The 21,417-nt window shown below is 35.6% G+C and overlaps 1 protein-coding gene across 2 annotated transcripts in view; it reads left to right on the top strand.

Moving 5' to 3' along the window:
- LOC149085063 (neuroligin-4, X-linked-like) overlaps window positions 1–21,417 on the top strand; it is a 300,822-nt gene that overhangs the window by 49,146 nt on the left and 230,259 nt on the right. The window lies entirely within an intron of this gene.

Raw genomic sequence — 21,417 nt, 5'->3', positions numbered from 1 at the left:
TTCTATAGATTCTAACAAAATAGTGGCGTATCGAATGCGATACGATGGCACCATTTTATGGAAACATGTGGTAAAAATTATCTGAAGAAGAATAAAAAGACATTTTTTTTTTCACGAAAGGTCTCGATATTATAATAGTTCTTGTAAGAAAAATGTAGGATTCGTTCGAAATGATTCAAGTGACAATCTTCTCCTTGCCAAGCTGGGAAAATTTCTATAATTAGCGACAAGGCTTTACTGAATAGTAGGGTGAGAGAAAGAGAGAGAGAGAGAAGGAAAGAGATAGCAAATGATTAATTAATGAACGTGACGAGAGAGGTGCCGGAGAGTGAAAATCATCGCGTATCGCGTAAAAAGCCATAATTACTCGCCTCCTATTATACCACATTCAGTAACGTATAGCTGAAGGAAGCCGGGATAGCGGATAATCAGCTCGGCACTTATGAATTATGACATTATCTCATATAAGAAAGCCCAGCAGCTTTCGTCGTCTAATATTCTGGTGCTTTGACTTTATTAAATCAGGCCGGGATTCATCAATCGGGTGATATTGAAATTTCCATCGCGAGGTATGTTAACAACTGCAAGGCTTCAAAGCTTATATCTCTTTAGGTTGGGATAAAACACCAGTGACAGGGTGAGTTCCCTGCTCCGAGAGTAAAAATCGATAACATCATCAAATGAACCACCCATAAGAGAGATGATTCCAGCGCAAAAATGCACTTCATTTAACGAAAGCAAAAACTCGAAATTCTTCGGTTTCAAAAATTAAATATTCAAAATATATAAGCTGAATTGAAATTTTAGATCGATGATCGCTAACGAGAAGGTTTTTATAAATTTTTCATGTTACCTTTTACCCTAAGTCACAAAAAAATTTGCAAGCAACAAAAATGTCTAAGAATTGAATTCTTCACCTTTAGAGCCTACAAAATATTATTTTTTAAAAAGAGTTTGAATTTCTCTCAAATAAACGATAATTAAATATTTTAGATCATTTTTCCCTTTGGGCTGCTTCCGTAAACTTTCTACTTCATACTCCTATTTCAGTAAAAATCAACGCAAGATGCAAATTTTTCATCCGAGAAGATAGTTAACACTTTTGTAGTCAAAATTATCACTAACATCAACACCTACTAAATTTTTACTTTACTTTATAGTAACCCGAAACTCCCTCACGAGAATTATCTCCTTTTTTCTCCAAAAACAATTTCCAAGCTGACATTCTAATTAAGACGTTATTCAGAATGTTATCATTTCTTGGCGATGTAAAAATTCACCAAAATCCCATACAAGCGCGCGATTCTCTTTCAATAAACTAAACTCTACGCGTTAGATGCGTCCAACAGAAAAAGAAATTTTATAGTTCAATAAAATTAGTACTTTTCGAAGTTTTGTAAAGCTGAATTTTTCTTTTGTTTTTAAGGTGTCCGACTACGTTCGAGAGCATACTTTTTATAAAATGGTACTGGAGTGAGCTTTAATTACAGCAATAAATTTTGGACTGTCTATGTCATTTTATACGAAAAACTGATTTTTACGTCAAATTTTAAGAAAAATTCATGTAATATTCGAAACACAATTGCAAAATTTTTCTGAATGGAAAGTTTTGTTATTTTCACAGTACATTTAGCTAGTGAATGGTGCAGGTTATGAACTAAAAACTAAAAATTAAAAGATTATATAACATGCTCATGAGTTACACTGAAATCCCGTTAATATACGTGTGAATTTTTTTAAATTTCATTCTACATATTGTGTATAAAACACTGTAATTAGACAAATAGGGTGTTCTGTTAATGGATCGACAAACTCAAAGGGTTGTTAGCAGACAAGAGGAACAAAAATTGCAATGGACCACGCAGAGAGGGCGAAAATCACGAAAAACGCATGCAGGCTCTGAGTCTGGAGGAGACGAAAGGGGGATGTCAGTTGATCGCTAAATGCGTTCGTGGGTTCGTTCACCATATCTGACGTAAGAAGCGTCGCAAAATGCATGCGCTGGGGTAGGATCACACGCTGCGAAAGACGTAAATTAGCGCTATTGCGGTAGTAAGCACGTGTAGCAGTTAGTTGTCTGTTTCAACGAGTAATCGTGATTCGTGTGTTACACGAATGAGGAATACACTGATATGCATATGATTTACGGTCGAGCAGTATGCCATCTGCCATAGCGCGGATTGTCGTCGCTGCGGCAGACATCAAAAGTATACCTGGTATCTTCGAGCGCGTCCGGGAACAGTTTTTACGTCGCTGTAGACTGTGCAATGACGTCAGCGGCCGCCACTTCCAACAACTCCTGTAATGATTTATCAAATAAATGGATTTTGTAGTTATTATTGTACTTTTTGTCGCTTCAGCTTGACGTCGATCAATCTAATCTTTGAAGTCGTCAACTAATCTTTAAAAAGTTGAAATTTATTAAAACTTTTCTAAATTCTGTATGTGTGTGTGTGTGTAGATGTCCTCTTAATTTTCAAACAGTAATATCTCAGTGAATATTGCTTTTAGATTTTTCTCATGTTGGGCTCAGGAGAGACAGGGGGAAAAACTTTCTAATCGGAAGTTAGAGGACAAAGGGACCGCATGAAAATTAAATTTTGTATCTCAATACGTAAACGGCTCCTAGTAAAATAACTGACATTTTCTAACTGAATGTTTCTATCATCAGCGGTTTAAAAGGTAAAAGGTGTATAAGGATATGACTTTACACCAAGGGTGCTCAACCTTTCGGGGAGTGCGGGCCACTTCATTCGTTTGAAGACATGTCACGGACCACTTGAATTATCAGCAAATGTGCCTCGAGCCATTCAGGCGATTTAAAAGGGCCGTGGGCCACTTGAATTATATGGAAATGTAACTCGAACCACTCAGGTGATCTGAAAGCGCACCGTTAGCAGCTTGAGCGATCAGGAAATGTGTCGCAGGCAATTTACATGGTCAGTGGACGCAAATTTTGCAAAAAAGAGCCCACAAAAGGCGAATTTTCCTGTACTATGAAATTCTTTCTGCGTCTGTGTTCAAGTTTTTGTTCTAGAAATATTTAAAAAATATTTTAATATAGAAAAATTTTTTCGAACGCCACTCATTCAAATGTCTTGAAAGTTTGTGTCTCATGGTGTTACATACTCTAACACGCGAGGATTTGTTATTAAAATGATTTAAAGAAACTTTATGGCACAAAATATGGGTAAATTTCAGTGACTTTTTAAAATGTTGCATGTTGTTGAAGTTAAATTAGTGAAAAAAATAACCAACGGATTAAAATCCTAAATGCTCGCGTTAAATTTTACAAACATATCCCTAGTATTTGAGAAAAACAAATTTGTGCCTAAAGTGAATAGAAATTTTATAAATGCTTTTTGTTGAAGGAGATTTTCCTATAGAAAAGCATGGGAAGCCGAGATCGTGCACCGACCCCCTTAAGTGATCTGGAAATGTTCCAAGCGCCACTTGGATGATCTGTAAAAATGCCACTAAAGTTCTTGTGTCGTGGGCCGTTCAAGAAGTAATCTGTAAGCGTGCTGCGAGCCACTCAAGTGATCTCGAAACGTGCCGCTGGCCACTTGAGTGATCTGAAAATGTATCACGTGCCCCTCGAGTGATCTGAAAATGTATTACGTGCCACTTGAATGAACTGGATATAAGCCGTTGGCAGATTAAATAATCTGGAAATGTGCCGCGAACCACTGAAGTAATCTGGAAATGTGCAATGGGCCATTTGAGCGATTTTATAATCTTTCGTGGATCACTTGAGTGGTTTCGTTATTTGCCGCGGGTCACATCAGATGTCTCTGAGGGCCACATTTGGCCCGCAGTTCATGGGTTGAGCATGCATGCTTTACACCCTTTATAGTATCAATCATAGAGTTAAAATGGAAGACCGTCTGAAATCTTTTCAGATAAACACAACACTCAGGATTTGTGACGATTTCCGTAATCATTCAACACACAACCCTTTCAGACCCTGGTGCCCACAACAAATATTCGGATTGCTTTTTCTCATTGTAGATTTTCTTCTTTTTTCCTCAGAGAGTTAATCCCTGACTTAAAAGATTTTGTAAGTTTTGGGTTAGAAATATGCTAATGAACTTCGAGGACGTTTATCAGAGAGGGCGGCACTTAAAGTTGAATTTTTAGGTTTTTTTTCTTAAAATGGCTTCCAGGAGAAAGTGCCTCCGGGAAAAGTGTGATTTATTACATAAAATTTTAGTAATAAAATTATGGATAGTTTTAGTAATAAAATTATGGATAGTTTTAGTAATAAAAATTCTATGTGCAGATGCATATATCCTGCATCATCTTGGTTGTAAAAATTTAAAAAAACTGAATTATTTCTCCATAAAAACAAATAAATTGTAAATTTCAAAAAATAAAGATTATTCTGGAATGTATGTTTTTAACGCATTTTTTGAGTATCAAAAATGAAAAAAAATTGTGAAAATTCCAAAATAAATTATTACTCGGGTCTGAAAGGGATATATAAGACAAGAAATTCATTACAAATATTAGCGAACATGGGTTTTGAGGGCAAAAAAAGTAATGTTCCTTGATGGTTTAGTCAAAAGCATTGATGAGACTGCTTAAACGGCAGATTACTTGGGCTCAAACTTGATCAAAAACGTGTAAGAGTATCTAGAAAGCAGCTAGAAAATCGACGATCCCTATGAAAAAAGAAATAAAATAAAATGTTAAGGATAAAAAATGATTATCATCACGGAATGATAATATCTCTTGGATCCATTTCAAAAGTTCAAGAAAAGTGATAATTCCTGTCTTTATTCTGGTAGAACCAAAGTTACCATTATATTTTTTGATTATATCTCTCAGACAGAAAAGACGCCCTTCTATTCATCGTTACATTCGCAAAATTTTTAATTTATAAATATCAACGTGTTCTCTATACAGTAGAACCTCTTGATAACGGACACCCATGGGAAAGAAAAATCAAAAATTTTGTGATCTAACGGAGTGTCCGCTGGTAGAGAGGTAAGATATACAGTGGAACCTCGTTTATACGACTTTTAACTATATACTATGCTTGGCTTCGATCCTAAATGGCTCCTGTACACTTTACTGTTAAAATGTGTGTTACTGTAAAAGTGATACATCGGTGGTTATGAATAATCACCAATCGTCTCGATAAAAAAAGAAAAAGTTTGATTACATTTCACTACAATTATCACTTTTACCGGCGATTATGCACAATGCCCAAATAATATTGGAAAGTGTGATAAATATGGAAGAATTTATCACCTTTCTTCTCTTCATTAACCTTTTTACGATCACGGGCGTAATATTACGTCCAAACACCAGTAGAATAAATTCAAACAAATTCTCTGTTTTTTTTCTTTCCTCTCTCTTCTCGAAGCTTTATAGCAACCATATTATCTACGGAAGTTCCTTTTTCTTTCCCTCCTTTTTTATAGCGTATCTTTCTAATATATATGCATGTAAGAGCGAAAAGAACACGTGGGGTGAGGATAAAAAAGAGGACTCTTAAAGCCTCTTATCTATATATCCTTTGTCTTTACCTTACTATTATACTTTTTCCGTTTATATAATTTTTTCTTACATTACAATTAAAAATTACATTTTTTCTTACATTTTGCAATAAAAATTAAATTAAAATAAGTTGGAAGAGAACATAAAAACATTAATAACAACATTATCTCTCTTGTAATATAGTCTTTCTTCACACGTAATCAACGAACAATACCAACATTACCATTCGAATTCATCATCCTGGACCATAATTATGCTCAGTTAATTAAGTAATTAATTGACGATTTATCATATTCACCAATACGAGCTTGGGATTAAACATAATTTTAGTTGAATATGATAAATTCCTGGTTGATAACCAAAAATTACTAAATTAGAGTTTAAAAAAAAAAACTAGAGTTTACCAGATTTTACTGTCAGCTGCCGACAGCGTCCACTATAACGGGAAGTAAAATACATCAAAACCCTATTTCACGGGACTGGTGATCAGAAAAGTGTCCGTTGCGGGAGATCCCACTGTATACCAGTATGAATAATAATACTAGGAAATATATGGCCTAAAAGGAATAAATCTCTTCTTGTTCGTACGAAACTGAGAAAACTAGAGCTTCCATAACATACAGCAGGAGGAGAAAAAAAGAAATAACAAAACAAATTTCAGAGCTTAGTAGTGATAATCTGGAAGAAATGGAAAAGTCTGGGACTGCCTTGGGAAAAACAGCCACAATCGCTACATTTCTATGCTACCGATTTGTTCTCTGGGCTAACGTGAAATCGCAAATCAGGAAAGATGTTCCTATTCCTGTAGTAGGAAAATAGGAAAAAACAGGAGGAGAGTAGGATTTTATCCTCAGCACAGACGGCTTACACAGCTAGCAGAAAATACTCTGGAAAAAAACGATTACTTTTTTTTCTTTATATATATGTACCGAAAGCAAGTAAGCATATATCTTCTCTGAAATTACGTATAAAAACATGAATACTAAAACTCTAGTTCGTTTCTAGAGAGAACAACGGAACTTACAAAACAAAAATCTCCAGCGAGAAGAGATTTGCTTACTATAAAACTGACTCGTATATTGTCGTCACCTGTATTATTTCTGCTGACTTGTTATTTGCACTTCGGCAAGAGAAAGTTTTCTATAAGGAAATATAAAGATCGAGACACGAAAGCTTAAGGTTTCCGGGAATCGGTGCTAATGAAAGGGAAAAGAAATCACTTATTTCACTGGATGTTTAGAGCTTCATATTGGTCCATTTGTTCGAGACGTTTACATTAGTTACCCAAATATTTTACTTAGGCGTTGCGTTTGTGCAGCGCATCAGTTTGATCAATTCGAAGGACAGCTCAAATTTATTGAACCAATCTCCATTTGCAAGAGAATTTTTCTCTACCCTAAACCTGGCAGTAATTACTTACGGAAATGCATCCACGGATAATTGTATTACATGAGACCATCAACATGCGAGAAAGTGTTCCTCTGCCGTTTTGCTCATCCATCAGTGGCTTCCAATGAAGGACATGCTACCGCCTAATTACTGCAACCCCCCCGCCTAACCTGTCCATCCAAAATTGATTTATTGATCTGGTCACCTCCTTTCGCAGTCCCTGAAGACGAAACATTCTCCAAGCACACATATACATTAGCTCAATTTCTCTATTTGTGTAACTTAGTTTTCCATCTACTGAAATTCCGTTAAATGCAACGAGTGTATCTGTGCTATTTGGCGCCCACTCTTCAGATCCAATTTTTTTCAAAAACATATTTCCAATACCAACACCAAATAAGGTGGAAGAGCACTTTCCAATGTCGATATACATATATTTCTACTCGTGTTGATTTTTGCCTAGTTTTTATAACAGTATAAAAAAATTCATATGCGTACAAGAAGTGTGTGTACACTTATTTACAATGTGTCCGAGCTAAAGTTATCCAAAAGTAACATGATGCAGTGAAACCTCGCTACAACGGTACTCGGCATAACGATAAATTCATATACAACGATATTTCTCAAATCTTGCTTGGAATTGTCTATTGTCTAATGCAGGGCTGGACAAATAACAAATAAATCTAAGGCACCAAAAAAAACTTTTAGGCGCAAAAAAATTTTTCCCGAAGAAAACGGTCCAAAATAAGGCTTCGTCTGACTTTTCAGGGCACAGTGACCCTCTTTCATGTTGGCAGATATGTTGCTATTAATTCCAAAAATATTGCTGCTCATCCTCAGTCTGCAATTTAGTAACTACACAAAGAAAATTTTAGGCGACAATACCAATTTTTTAGTCACCATAGTGGCCAGGCGCCTGGGATTAGTTCAGCCCTGGTTTTATGTTAAACTACCCTCGATACAACGATACTGAATTTTATATCCTTCACTACGATCAATCCCTCTATAGCGATATTTTTTTATATGTTTGATACCGCTATAAAAACAAAAACGATGTTCTTTTATATTTTGCTCAAATATATTTTGAATTTAATGTCAACTTCGTCACTTGTTTTCGTTCTTCTGAAAGCGTCTGTCTAATAACATCGATGTTTTCTACTAATGGATCACCGAAAGCTAAAGGACGAGATTGGTATTGCTACTTTCCGTGTAAGACACAAACGTGAAGTGCAATACGGTAAACGTCTTTACAGGGACAATGCATCTAAGGCCAATTTCATTAATAAACTAATCAAACGTGACGCGGGTGAATTAATTAAGTGATCTGTGAATGTATCGTGAGTGGGTAGCTTGAATATTTTGGAACTGTACTGCGGTGATTCGTACATATGCTGCGGGTCACTTAAGTGATCTGAAACTGCTGTGAGCCACTTGAACGATCTGGATATGCACCACGTGTCTCTTAAGCCATCTGTTAATGTAACGCGGTTAACTTTAGTCATTTGAAAATGTGCTGTGGGCAGCTTGAGTGGCCTTTCAATGTGCCACGAGTGCTCTGGAACTGTACTGCAAGAACACTTAAGTAATCTTTAAATCTGCCGCTGTTCACTCGAGTGATCTGAAATGTGCCGCGAGGCACTTAAATGATCTGTAAATGTGTCGCAAGCCACCTAACTTATCTGAGAATATGCGAAAGGCCATTCAAGTGATGTGAAAGTGCACCGCGGGGACACTAAAGTATTCTAGAACTATGCCACAGGTCACTTAAGTTATCTGGGAATATAACGCGGATCATTTGAGTGATCTAAAAATGTTCTGCGGGTCACTTGAGTGATCGGGAGCTGTGCCGGGAATAACTTAAGCGATCTTGCAATGCGTTGCTGTGGTCACTCAATTAATATAGGACTGTGTCGCGGGGGCCACCAAGTGCTCCGGAACTGTGGTCACTCGAGTGATTTGTAAATATGGCACGAGTCACTTAAATGATCTAGGAATATTCCACGAGTCACTTAAATGATCTAAAAATATGCCAAGCGTCACTTAAATGATCTAGAAATACGCCACGAGTCACTTAATGATTTGGGAATATGCCAAGTGATGTTCAAGTTGTGTGTAACTGCATCGCAGAACACTTAAATGACCAAGTCTCCTAGGTCATTGGGTGTCTGATGTGGTCGCGGGCTCACATCAGACGACTCATACGGCTCACAGGCCATGGGTGGAGCACGTGTGTTTTAGAGCATCACGTAAAAGTATTTCTTAGGCTAGAAATTTAAAATAGAATGTATGCAAGTTCAGGCTGAGCCAATTCGAACGTTATGTTGTAGTATAAAATAGATATATTCCGAATCTATTCTCTTTTGAAAGTTGAGTGTTATTTAACTGAATTTCCCAGCGTTTGGATTATAAACGGAGTATGTATGGCTGTCGGCAACATAACTTACAATCTTTCTACGGACGGTAATAAAGGATTAACTTTTAAGACCACCAAACGGGCGTTGTGTATGATGGATTAAAATTTTGAAATCCATTTCACTTCTTGTCATGAAATTATTCTGTCCCTAGATAATGCGGATCTACAAGAATATACCGATAGGGACGAGCCAATTATGTCGTTTTTCGTGGATTCGCTGAGATGGTTAGAGAACGAACCGCTATTATTGCATTAACTGCTTGGAACATAATGAAAATCTCCGATTAAAAAAAGGGGGTTGTCATATACGGGGCCATAAATTTCAACGCTTTTTACAGCCCGTATCGTATATTCTAGTTCTCCTTTGGAATTCCCATTCTGACTTATCCGCCATTTTTGAGTGAAGTGTAAAGTCAGTATGTTATCGTATGGGCAATCGCTGTGTTCCTTCTCTTGCTTTTCTTTTCAACGATAAAAAAAACGTCACTTTGAATAAAAAACTGGTTTTGCTACTCGAAGATGAAGGTCGATGAGTCCGCCCTCCTCTCCAGGCACCTTAGAGGCCTTTCACACGGAGCGGATGCGGATGCGGGTCCGGAAGAAGTTTTAACAATTGGAATATACTGCGCCATTCAGACGAGCCAAAAAATCTCCGCACCTAGGAAATGTTCATGCGGGTCCGGACGTCGTCCGCATGTGTCAAAACCTATGTGCGGGCTCCGCATCCGCACATACAAGTTTTGACAATAGGTTTATTCGGAGCTATTCACACGATGCGGATGCGGAGCGAATTCGTCCGCATCTTTGGCTACTTTTTGAAGGTGATTTTTTTTAATTATTTGCCATAATTATTTTTTAATTATTTGCCCTTAAAAACTCCATATGATGGTCCCTGCTCATTAATATAATGTACCTACATACGTCTATCCCTCCGTTTCCTTCTGAGATGGAGATATAGCAACTTCAACTGCGTTTTCTCCATATTTCACAATTTTATACAATAAAACCTGCCAACAACGGCCACTGACGGGACCAAAATTATAAGCCGTTCTGTTCATTACGAATATTTAATTGACTACATACTTTAATAACTTTTAAATTTAATTTAAAAATTTTAATTTTTTTCTTTTTAAATTTTTAAAATTATTCAAAAATATAAATATCTGAAATATTATTTTAAATATTTGTTATTTTTTTAAATTTTTAATCTGTTAATTTTTTTAAACTTTAAAAAAAATACTTTAATTAAACAACGTTATCCACGTACGGCGTTCACTCAGGGCCGGATTAAGACGTTTGAAGGCCCCAAGCACTTGAATATTTTTGGTGGTTCCCCCGATACCTACAAGTTTATTTTACTCGATATTCAGTCTATAAATTTAAAAAAATGAAATTTTATATTTGAGAAGTGAGACTAATCTAAGGATGGGATTTCACTCTAAAAGGTTTATGAAAGTTATTTTATAAAACTTGAAAAATGTAACCAATAAACACATCTGTTACATTCGAGAGAACTTAACTGATCCGCCTATTGGTTGCATTTTTCAAGTTTTATAAACGAACTTTTATAGTGTAATCCCGGCCTAAGACAGAATTGTGATGTGAATATTTCTAAGCACAGGCATTTTGAAAGTCTCTACCCCTTCCCTTTTTTACTACTTGCAAATTCTTTGATATCTCCTGAATTTTTTTTCCTTTTTTTGGAACATTGAATGTTTTTGGATTTGATTTTTCGAACATTGGATGTTTTTGGAGAAAATTTTTCTTCCATATTTTTCCGAAAAGACGGATTTTTTTTTTTTTTAATATTTTGAAAATATTTGAAGACATCCCATCGACTACTAGTGAGGATCGGAATGAAGACATCTTTATTCCCATATTCTATGTGGCTCTAGATTAAACCACCAAAGAATGCCTCTAGGCTGCCTATGGGCACTGAATCAGGGGTGAAGGAGAAAAATAATTACAAAAATTGCAAAAAAACAGTTTTTATGCACGAATTTCGAACTAAAGATGCTGGCGATTCGTCCGTGCTCGTTTGAAAGGGTATGCGGACCCGCGTCTGCATCCGCATCTGCTCCGTGTGAAAGAGGCCTTATATATATATAGCAAACAGAGGGTATGACATTTTACTGGCGGACCGTTGACCCTAGAGGTATAATTTGGATTAGAAAAAGGATTAGAATAACGAGTAATACGGGTATGTTATTATTGTTTCAAGGAATTATTATTAAATTATTATTTATCATTAATTATTTATTAAAATAAAAAAAAATAACTTTTTATACAGTGTCACCGTGTGCTCCACAACCCAATTTAAAAGTTGTTGCCCTGTCTCTCCTGATGCTAGGAAAAAAGTTCCACGTTTCTAAATGCATTATTCACTGAGATATTCGAATTCGTAAAACAGAGGAAATTCGGGAAAAACCAGCAAAAATTTGGGGTGAAACAGGTTTTTTCGCATTTAAAGCTGTCTCCCAGAACTTCCCTCAGTTTTTTTTTTGAATTAGAATATCTCGGTGAATATTGCACTTGGAGACGGATTTTTTGTTAGTCTCGGGAGAGACAGGGCAACAACTTTCTAACTGGGATATGGGGTATACAGGGACTTTATAAAAAGTTAATTTTTTTATTTTAATAACTATACAACTCCCATGAAACATAAATAACATATCTGAGTACTGCATGTTATTTTAAAACTTTTTCCGATTAGAAGTATACCTCTAGGATTAACGGTTCACCACTAAAATGCCATACCTCCTATTTGCTTGGCACCCTGCATATCCTTAGTAACTAACCAAAAACCCTTCATGCAGTATACAAGTTATTAGGCTCTCATGCCTATCGCTTGTACTGATTAATGATTACGGGTTGTTAGGCCATTTTTTGTACTTAAATGCTCATTGGCGAGAGAATATCAATCTCCTAAGAGTTGGATTTTTTTACTTGCGAGATGTTCATGAAATTTTTCTAATTACCAGTAGAATGACTGAAAGATGCACGGCTCTTATTTCTTGAAAAAACGATTTTTAACCCTTGCATTTTGGAAGAAAACCATATCAGGAGGAGACATTGCTGTGCATTCTTCAAGAATGATAGAAAAGTAAGTTGGCAAAACGATAAGTGACAATTTTATACTACTCAAATCTACGTAAATCTCATAAATACAGTGTGTTTCTTGAAGTACAACATCCAATATTTGTTCGATACTGACAATAAATTCTGCCATTTAATAGCATTCTCTTCAGTTGCTTAATAAGACCCTCAAAAATTTTCTCCTCTGGATATTCCAATGATATCCAAAGAATCATCCGCGGCAAACCATTTCTTGGAAGTTAAATGGGCTTTTTCAAGTGACACACTGGTCTGATACGTGTCGGATTAATCTACCGTATTTAAATCAAAAGAAACCGAAAAAAAACACTATTATATAAAAAGCCCCCTTCATATGTAATTAAACACCATGTAAAAACTTCAACAATGTTCAAAATTAGATTTTTGAAGGATTTCATTGCAAAAAAAATATAACAACATGTATGAATTTTAAAATATCTTATAGTTGATAAGAACGCATCGTTATATAACGCAGCAATTAGATTTATTCATTCAACCATAGGCAATTGAATCGAAAATAAATGTACTAGTTATTGTTTTCGATTGTGCTTAAAACCTTCTCATCTTCTTCACACAAAGGTCTTTCTCCCGGAAGCAATTTTCAACTATAAAATGTCTTCAGGAGTGAAGGAAAAAAGACAGAAAAAAGGAAAAGGAATGAGTCCACACACACACCACGGAACTTAATGATCCCAACTTCATTTCAGAGACTGCGTGCGCTTCTGTGTGTGTCCAGCAGATTCTTTTTATACCAGATCTTTTCAGCGTTAAAAACATTATTTTTTTTATCCGTTCGCTCTCTCTCTCTCTCTCCGTAACGTTTCTTTCCTTCTTATTATTTTTTTAAATGATAAATATCCATTATTTTCCAGCTGAAGCAGTTTTTAGCCCCCTCAAGGCATTAATTTAGTTTCTTAAGGTTTATCGTTCACTAGCAGACGAACTCTCGGGTGTTTTTACTAAAAGTACATAACGGAGAGGGTGAAAAAGGAAGATTCTTTTTTTGAAGTTTTCAACTTATTTTTTACATTTTGTTACTTTTTTTTTCTCCTTCAGTTTGAATGTTCGCACTTTATAGGTATGTCATATTCAGTTTGTATAGAAGTTTCACACGATTAGTAACTTTACAATAGGTATGTGAATTGTTTTTTTTGAAAAATAAAGAGAAATATATGAAAGGATCATGAAAGCTTGAAAAAGTTTCTTAATTTGTTTCTACGTGGAAAGAAAACTCTTAATTTAAACAATGTTCGTCATTAATTTCTAAAAGTGTCCCACGTCTTAGAAATTGTTTTTAATTTTTTTTTTCTTCATTCACAGTTTTGAAAATCCTTCGGTTTCATTTTTCTGGATTAAAATATATATCTGCATATTATTATTATTATTTTGCCAATTAACTTTCTTTTGATTTTTTTTTCGGGCGCGAAAGAATGAGAAAGAAACATTAGAATTATATAGGATATAAGAGATACAAATGTTGAGAGTCTTAGAAATTAATTGCTGCCGCGATTATAGTAGATTTGAAAACCGGTTTTCTCGGTTTTAATGCCTTTGAAACATTCCGCCGACGAATATAATTTTGAACTTTGTTTTGAAGAAAGATTTCGGCTGTGGGAAAACGATAAAGCATGATCATTAATGTACCGAGCTCTAGTTTACTGATCAATACAGATTGATAGCTATTTACTCTATGAAATGTGGATAGCTTGACTTGAATCAGAAATTCTCAAAAGCATTGACCCACCATCTTCAGTGGTTAAAAAAAAATCAGTATTTCTGTGTTGATAGATTAAGTAGTCGTAACGGAAGAGAAAAATTGCAGTTGCCTTTCCAATTTCGGTTTTCCCCCCACAATGCTTATTCGATCTTTTAAATATCATCGGAATTTGTGTTTTTTTAAATATATAGGCCTACATTAAAAAAGCCGTTATCATACCACATATTTAGGGAAATAGACATTTTCTGGATATTATGCCGAGGTTGGACTCGGAAAGAAAAGTCTTCTGGTCTCCACCGGCGAATTGAACTCAGGCCTTCGTGCAAACCGGGCAAGTGCGCAATCATATGCACCACTGGACACATGACCCAGCCTTCCTTATTTCACGCACATTAGGGCGTTATGTGCTGAAGTAGAGGCATTAAGAGCTTCTGTTAACTTGAGCAAATAGCCTCCCAGTTTGGGGAAGACCAGAAGACTTCATATCGGCATAATATCCAGAAATATCGATTTTCCTTGATGTATTAGGATAAGAAAAAAACAAAAACATCTCATAACACATATTTTTCGTTTTCATGGTGCACATTGGATTAAAGCAGTCAATTTCGTTTAAGTAATTATTATAACAAATAGTTTTATTTTTATTTGGTAAGTAGCAGTAGGTGTCTCATTTCAACGCTGTTTCTCGCATGTATAATAGTAGAGTACAAGGATGAAATATAATTGTGTTACAATGGATTTTCTCGTTATATATATATGAATTTCCGTTTTTTTGCTCAGTCAGGTACTGCTTCTTTGGATCATTCCGTTCTAATATCAGAGAATGAAACTGAAATTTTTGGCTCACAGCATTTTCTCTACACTTTCTCTAAACTTTTTTTGAATACAATTTTCGTATTTTGAGAAACCATTTAGCCAATTGTGTGTCCGAACAATCTACATTCTCATTAATCAGAAATGTTTTTTTTTAAATGACGAGTCCGCCCATTCAGAAACAAATTCAAAAATGAGTTCCGATCAAATAACGTCCTGCCAAAGAAAGATTGCCATAGTGTGGCAGTCACTGGAGGAGAGTATTTCTGCTCCCGAGTGATGCAGTGGTATGATGCTCGTCTACCACCACGAGGGTTGTCGTCAAGTCCACTTGCTAAATCTTAGGAAAGAACACAAATAACAAGCTCTTTTCTCTAACGAGCCTGAGGCACCCACCGATAGATGGTACCGTCATTTCCAACCCAACTCGTTTGGTCGTAAATTTCTGTATGGTGATATGACCGGAGTCTGGTGTGTGTGGTGAAGTAACAGTCACAGGAAGAGTAATGAAGTCGTTATATGTTCTGTATTTATGGTGGGAAAGCCTAAGAAGAGAGAGAGAGAGAGAGTGAAAAAAATGTGCATTTTTTCTGTGTCTATCCTTCGTTAAAAGTATCACAGAATAATGTTTACTAGGAAGCATATGTGATGATACGTGGTATAAAAAAATCCACCTTTTTTTTTAAATTCTAGAAGAGGTAGAAAAAGAAAAACGGGTGACCCCCCCCCCCCTCTTGAATTTGTCGACGATAGAGAGAATGCTTTTTAGTTCTCAACTCGCCGTAAAAGAAAAGTTTTTTATATTTTTAATATCAGCTGTTTGACCATCAACTGCAAATCACTCGTTATAAGCAGTACTCGTTGTATCGGAATTTTACTGTAATCGAGTTTACATAGACATATTTGGCTAGTTACGTCAAAGTTTTGATCAATGTAACTCCTCGATAATTGTTTAACTTGTACCCAAGGCGGGGAAAAAAGCACGGCTTAGCTACGTCGGTTGTCCCTAAGGAGAGCCGTCACTATTTGACTTATGGATGACGTTGTAATATATCCCAGCCCCATTCACTTCGCTAGTATAAGGTGAGCACCTATTAGCGAGAGAGAGAGATACCTTTTCTTTGATGTTGTTTTGACGTCGGTCTACGTCACGAGAAGAAAAACAGTTCTTTCTCTAATTTATTTTATAACTTTGTTATCCGTTAGCTGTTGCCAGACATAAATAAACAAAAGCGAAGGATTTGATTGAATGATTCAATCACGTGATTCAATTCCGCCAACCAAATGTCTCGTTTTCGTTTATGTCTGGAAGCACAGGTCATGCAGAAAAATATAATTTTTTTTGTTTGAATCAGACTTATATACGTTTGCCGCAGCAATCTGAAATCATTGGTAATTTCCTCACGGCTTCGTAGAAAAGACACATAGAATAAATTGTGTTGAGTTAAGAAAGTTTTTCATGTATGTAATTTCTTGGATAACAGAAGGAAAAACAAAATTTGTAGATATTTTGAGTTTTCCGTAACACATCAACTGCATCTATTTTGTCACGAATGGAATGTTGGAGACGCTCTCATAAAATTTTGGGAATAATTTTTATTTTTATTGCTGTATCTTTTCATAAAACTATATGGTGTGTGACGCAATTTTCAATAATTTAAAACATTCCTTTTCTCTGAAAAAGTTATTTTTTTTAAACTACGGTGCGCAATTAAAAGTGATTTAATTAAAACAACTCTTGAGTTCACCGCAAGAATTTGTTTTTCTAATCCTTTGGTTAATTGGAAGTGGCTTCTCTCTGACTTCCTACGTGCCTAGATTCTCAAAAATCATTTCTGAATTTTCTTTTAAAATGACGCTTCCTAAAGAAGCTTATAAGCGGAAGATGAGCAGTAATTTGCATCATTTCGATTACTTGATTTTTTCCCTGGGGTAGCTTTGACCCTTTTGTTGTTGCTCCAATGAATTTATAACAAATAACAACTTGATTTTTAATTTTTTTTAAAAATTATTTTGCTTAAATTAAAAACAAATATTTAACATATGATTGTGTTATTTAATTATTATTATCGAATTTTAATATCTTAAGATAAGGAGTTTGTTTTCTTGAATGTTAGTAGCGGAAGATGAACTAACATATATTAAAACTTATGGCCGAGTTGAAGTTATCAACTCATAATGACATTGAGTAGTTTGATCTCTTAGGATATTGAATATTTAGGACAATGAGTTGAACTTCAAAAAAGAACTGATTCATTAGATGATATTTCAAGGGGTGCTTAGAATTACTTTCTTGAAAAATAACAGAAATTTCTGAACAGTGAGTGCATATGTTTTTCATTAGATTGTTACCATCTCTTTGGAAGCTACATTCATTTCAAAATTCCATATGTTCTTGGATATTTTTGCTATACACGTGACTACACATATTTATTCAATACGGTAAGTACAAAAAACGCAATTCTAAAAACTTTGAATTTTTCAATGAAAAATTAGAGCGCATGTCTTGGTAAAAATCAGTTCTAAACAGGTAAGTCAGTTAGAAAAAATACTTTTTATAATAGGCGACAGAGGTAAGAAACTTTTACAAAACTTTTCAAGCCTTCTTGGCGGATGTAGCGATAAAATCAAAAAAAAAATTAGTATGTTTCAGTTAAAATAAATGATATACGTGATTTTTTAGAAACATTTCAAGCTTTTCCGTTCGGCAAAATATAACTGAAATAGAACAATTCGAAAGATTTGACCTCTGACAACATCTGAACAAAATCAGATCAGATCCAAAATCAAAACCAAAGTGTATTTCCATGTAAAGATAAACAAGATGATATTGGAAAGAGCGATGGAATTTTGATCAGGGCACTGACATTGAAAGATAGAAAAAAGTTTGTTCGAGTACTCGGCTCTCAAGGGACAGAGAGCGGCTACACTAAAGCAAGCTGAGCGCATGGAACAGATTACGCGATAACTCTCCAAAAAAAATAAAAAGTAAAATAAAAGTTAGCAAAGAATGGAACTGGGTATGGACGCAGATCACGTATGAAGCATCATTCCAGATTCATGGTGCTGCTACGAGAAATAACAAGACCAACCAGAAGAGTAAGAGCTAAGGGCATTTTATGTCATTTGAAACGCCTTCCTAAGCTACAACTTTGCAATTTTTACTTAAAGGATATACTTTGAAGACAAGATGAAATCCAAAAGCTTCAAAACAATAAAGACATAACACGTCTTACGTATAAAATGATAAAAGACGTCATAACGCAGTGAATTTTATAGCTAGGCGTCTTCAATTTAATGTGAGAAAACAACAGAAAGAGAGCTCTGAAATTTAGTATTTATTTATTGCAGGGAGGTGTATCTATACTTGAATACAAAATACCCGTGCGCAATAACACGCGTGGTTATCGAGATAAACGCGAAAGCGTATGTAAATCTAGATCAAGTGAAGTTAGAATTTATTATAAGAACTTGAAACCAAAAATTTTGCAAGTGTTTATCTCCATGTATGCAGCATATATGGTGAGCGAAGTGAATATAGTTTATCAACACTTAAATTTATCCCTGCTTTTTGTGATGCAGGTATATTATTCTAAACCTTAGGGAAATCATGGAGAATTCAGAGTGCACCATCTTCAAAAATATATCAAGAAAATCCTTCTCTGAATTTTGATGCATGCATGCACAGTAGGAGACATAACAGGGATGGATCATTTTTCGTCGATCCACCATCAGCAAAGCATAAAACTTCAAACTTTGAAGAGTTCTCGTAGATAGTATCGCATAATATATTTATTGAAATAAAAGAGAAATTCATTGTCGTAGAATTTCATTTTTTATGCATTGAGGAAAAATGTATTTAAATCTAATTATGGGGAAGGAAAACGATATAATATTTAAGAAAGACTTGCAGAGCAAAACTGAAACTTTGAAAGCTTGATTATAACAAGAACGTTGTGGAAATTTTAGGAAAAATTTCGCTTTGTTCGTAAAGAATAATTGTGTTTTGAATGAAAATATGACGGCATTTTATGTTTGAAAAGTGATTATCGTTGAGCCGAATTGCTGCTATATACAGGGTGATTGAAATAAAACTGGCTCCGCAAAATAAAGAACATCCCAAAACATACCATACATATAATTATGTGCTATATAGGGTGATTATAATTAAAGTTCCCGTGTACTCTGTATGTGTGAGTAGTTTTTCTCAAAAATTACTCATACAGTCAAATACAGCCAAATTTTTGGGAATACAGCCAAATTTTCAGGATATCTTAATGCGATCATGGAAGAGAGATATATGCAATAAAGGTTATTAAATTTTGGACCACCAGGTGAAACATTGGCACTTTATTGCATTTTCTTTTTCGCATGGTCGATATAGCGTATATACCAAGTTTCAATGAAATGTATCCGACATAACGAGCACTACATAGGTCTCATCCGTGCCAGTGTACTGGTCTGAGCAGTGTCAGAATATTGAAACTACTTACTCAAACTTATGTATAGCGCCCTTTGTAATGTACGTATTCCATTAAAACTTAGTATATATGGACCATGGGGAAAAAGCAAATGCAATAAAAAAGCGTTAACTTTTCAAAAATTGAACTATTTTTTTACAGAGGTGCAGTTCCTGATCATTATTTTTGTATAAATATCTCTCCCATGGTCCCATTAAGATATCATAATAATTTGGCTTTATTCGGACAGAGTACGGGAACATTAATTATAATCACCCTGTATATAAGTGACTTTGGATTGTGGACTGCCCACAATCCAAGTTCGAGTGCCATTCATTGTGATTAGAGCAGGTGTTGAAAGCGAGTGTCGTTTTATTGAAGGCAAGCGGCCACTCGGTATTTCATATTCTCTGTGTTATGATGCAGTGTTCCTTTGGTGATTGTCCCGATCACAGCAAGAAAGTTATTCCTCAAATTTTGCAATGTGTGAGGGTGAGGTTTGCTTGTGTACACTCTGGTACACATTCATCCTTCAGGAACACTTCGATACCTCTCTGAAATGGGAAGCAGGATTTCTGCGGTCCTAAAAATGTTCAATGTGTGCACTCTGTCAGAAAACTGGAAAGGCTTTCCCCATAAAAGAAGCAAGGCTTCTGAGATGTTGGGGGCTTATGTGTCCTTGAACTTGGAACCGCATGTGCTGCCACTGGTTTGCGCCATTCTCAAATTATTCGAATATTCCACTTTACAAAGCAGAGGGATTATTATGTCCCCATGTTTAGCGGTTACATGCATCAACTACGGAATTATTAGCGAATTCATTCAGCTGGTTCTATAAGAATCACCCTGTAGATAACGTTAAAAACTAACCCACAACACTGAGCGTAAAAAAACACCTGGGACAGTACAACAACAAACGTACTTGCATGTGATTGGGTTTTGGATATCCTAGGAGTTAAGTAGAACCAATAGAACGATTCAATTTCTTAGTCTTGATAATTGGTCAAACATGGTATACCACACACACTCAACCTATCACCTGCTGGCCAAACGTGGCCCTCGGAATGATCTGATGTGACCCATGACCTCAAAACTATTTTTTAGAAATGAACCAAGCGACACCCGAGGCACATCCCCACATCATTCTCGAGAGGGGGGGGGGAGGCGAGGCACATTCTCAGATAACTTAAGTTACCCGCACTGCATCTGAAGATTACTTGACTGATTTGCGATGCGGATCTATATCACTTGAGTGATTCTATCTATATCACTTGGCACAGTTGTAGAGAACGTAAGCGGCCCGTGACACATTTTGGATCACCCAAGTGACCCGCTGCACAATCCCAGATCACTCAAGTGATTCACGGTGCAGTTCCTGATCACTCAAAAGGCCCACGACACATTCCCAGATTTACTTGAGTGACACGAGACACATTTTTAGACCACTGTAGTGGGAGGGGGGAGGGAGCACGGCACATTTTTAGACCACATTAGGCAAGTAACCTGCGACGCATTTCTAGATCACTTGAGTGACTCGCGATATATTTACCGATCACTTAGGTGCAAGTTGCCCGCACTCTTGTTGTATACCGACCAAATACATAACGAACAATAAGCTTTTTTATCATTGGAGAAATTGAGAAATAACAACAAGGGGCGTTTCCTCCTCATTAAAAATATTTATTCAGATTTTTTTTTTCTTAGAAAAAGTCATAAAAAGCACATACTTTTTTTTTCCTATATCAACCAACGATCACAGAGCTAATGATGAGCGTAATTTACTTTGCGCTTATTATTACTTTAATTTGAAATCTTATTACTATTATTTCAAGATAAAACTCCAGAAGCATTAATTTGTGATAATTGTTATTATCTGTGTCATTAGCTAAAAAAATGATTAAAACATTTGCTATCCGGGGGAGGGGGGGGGGAAATGAGTATTAGTGGTATTTTATACTTTTGTCATTTCACAGTTCAAAACACGAATTTGTGACTAGATAATTTAT

Source organism: Pholcus phalangioides, unplaced genomic scaffold (assembly GCF_987345545.1).
Source record: "Pholcus phalangioides strain wild (caught in Gottingen) unplaced genomic scaffold, Ppha-v1.0 ptg000007l_1, whole genome shotgun sequence".
NCBI lineage: Eukaryota > Metazoa > Arthropoda > Arachnida > Araneae > Pholcidae > Pholcus > Pholcus phalangioides.
The sequence above is the reverse complement of the archived record's forward strand: the minus strand, read 5'-3'. Positions and strand labels throughout refer to the sequence as shown.